We start from the raw sequence: 2,333 nt of genomic DNA, 5'->3' as shown, positions 1-2,333 counted from the left end.
AGATTCCTCTGCCTCAGGATCCCTCGAAACCGAAATTTCAGCCAGGTGCCACCCTCGGTGGCCGGCTACCTTTCCTTCCTTCAATTATTAACTTATGACTTAAGTAATTAGTCTAGGCTAGCCTGAAACTCACTACATAGACTGCGCTGGTCGCAAACTTGAAGCAATCTTCTTGCTTTGGCTTAGTGAATCCTGGGATTAGAGGAGTTGAGACATCACACCTGGCTTCCTTTCATGTTTCTCAAACTATCTCAAAAGTATGTAAGCTTCTTTCTTGTATGTGTGTGTATGTGTGTGTGATATGCATGACTGTCAGTGTGCATGAACATGTATGTATGGAGATCAGAGCTCCATGTCAGGCGTCATCTTTGATGAGAACCATGCCATTGTGCCCACATCTATGGGCTCAGATACTCTCATTGGTACACAGGATCTGCTAGACTGAGGCTGTTCAGTCCTGCTCAGCAGTAAGATGTGAGCTGTGATGGGGTGCTAATGGGTGGCACAGATCTCCTGTCACAGCGATGAAGCCCCCACCCACTGGAGGACCTACACAGATATTGGGGGGACTGGACAACTGAATCCACAAAATTAAGGGCTCTGTGGAGCTTTCTCTTACCCTTTCTGAGCATTATGAAGAGGGGGATAAAGTCATTCTCTATGGTCTGCCAGAACCAGATAAAATGTTATTGGCCAAAGCAGTAGAGAAACCAAACTCCAGCCACTTTCGTGAGAATGGTTGGTCCATGACTTATTCAGAAGTACCTAGGCAACAGGCCCGAACTCATGGGAACTGTTTCAAGTTGGTAAAGAACATTCACCCTCCATTGTGTTTATTGATGAAATTGACACCATTGGAAACAAAAGATAAGATTGAAACGCTGGAGATGAGAGAGAAATTCAGCGAATAGTGCTGGAACTGTCGAACCAGTTGGGTGGATTTGATTGGAGGGAAATGTAAAAGTTATTATGGCCACAAACGAAATAGAAACTTTGGGTTCAGCACTTATTGGACCAGGCCTTATTGACAGGAAGACTGAGCTCCCACTGCCTGCTGAAAAGACCAAGAACCGTATCTTCCAGGTCCCCATGCAGGATGACATCAAGGCAGTCTACACAGAAGTTAGCTTGATGGCCTCATGGGAACGCAGAATGAAAGGAACAAATGAAGACTTGAGAAAATCTAAAGAGGATGCTCATAATAAAGGCATCGCTGAGGGGCTCTATCTCGAGTGACCCGTCGTTGCCTTTGGGCAGGTTAACAAGTTTCCTCTACCTGGGAGGCTGGGAAGCGGCCCCAAGGAATATATTTCCCTATTGGCTTTGCTAGTAGAGAGCCTGTATCTTAGAAGACGCTGTGCAGAGCATCGGGTGGTCTCCATCTGTTGGTTTTTGTGCTGTGCTGCTCTCTTCTTCCAATGAAGGTTTGTCCTGTTTGCTTTCTAATAGATAGATAGGTAGATAGACAGACAGACAGACAGATAGATCAGCAGTTCTCAGCCTTTCAAAGGGGCCACATATCCTGTACATCAGATACTTACATTACAATTCCTAACAGTAGCAAAATTACAGATATGAAATAGCAATGAACGAAAGTAATTTTCTGGTTGGTGGTCACGGCATTGGGAAGGTTGAGGACCACTGATCTAAAAGGATATTACTCATCCTTACAAAGGAAGGACATTTTGGTACAGGCCATGACATAGATGAGACTCGAGGCCATTATGCTAAGGGAAATAAGAGGAAGGACAATTACTGTGTGGTCCACTGAGAGGTGGTTACTGGGGACTGAGAAAAGGAGGATGGCCAATTAATTGTATGTTGGGACAATCTCACACACATCAGAGGCATCATTACCCATCGCTGGGTAGATGACAGTCACTCAGCAAACGAACGCATTTACTGTCACTGAACCGTGAACCAGAAAGTGGAGAAAATGGTAAGGCTCATGTTATGTGCTATCATTTAATTTTTTATAACTTTTTGAATTTTATTTTATGTATATAAATGTATTTTATTCTATGTGTATAGATGTTTTTATACATGTGTGGATGCACACCATTTATGTGTCTGATGCCCAAGGAAGTTGGAAGAGGGCTTTGGATTTCCCATAACCAATGTTGTGGATCATTGTGAACAACCATTTGGGTGCTTGGGAACCAGACCCAGGTCTCTGAAAGAGCATCCAGTGCTCTTAACTGCCGGAGCATCTCTCCAGCCCCTATACATTATCTTATCTCAATTTATGTTTCTGAGACAGGGTCTTGCTCTGTAGTCCTGGCTGGCTTTGAACTTAACTAAGTAGATCAAGTGGGCCCAGGACTCATAGAGTG

The 2,333-nt window shown here is 44.1% G+C and overlaps 1 pseudogene; it reads left to right on the top strand.

Annotated features, from left to right (window-relative positions):
* Positions 1 to 352: 352 nt before the first annotated feature.
* On the top strand, positions 353 to 1,236 carry LOC126512557 (26S proteasome regulatory subunit 4-like; annotated as a pseudogene).
* The last annotated feature ends 1,097 nt before the right edge of the window (positions 1,237 to 2,333 follow it).

This window comes from Alexandromys fortis, unplaced genomic scaffold (assembly GCF_014885135.2).
Source record: "Alexandromys fortis isolate MF-2015 unplaced genomic scaffold, M_Fortis_MF-2015_v1.1 scaffold_76, whole genome shotgun sequence".
Taxonomy (NCBI): domain Eukaryota; kingdom Metazoa; phylum Chordata; class Mammalia; order Rodentia; family Cricetidae; genus Alexandromys; species Alexandromys fortis.
This window is presented reverse-complemented; position numbering and strand designations above follow the sequence as displayed.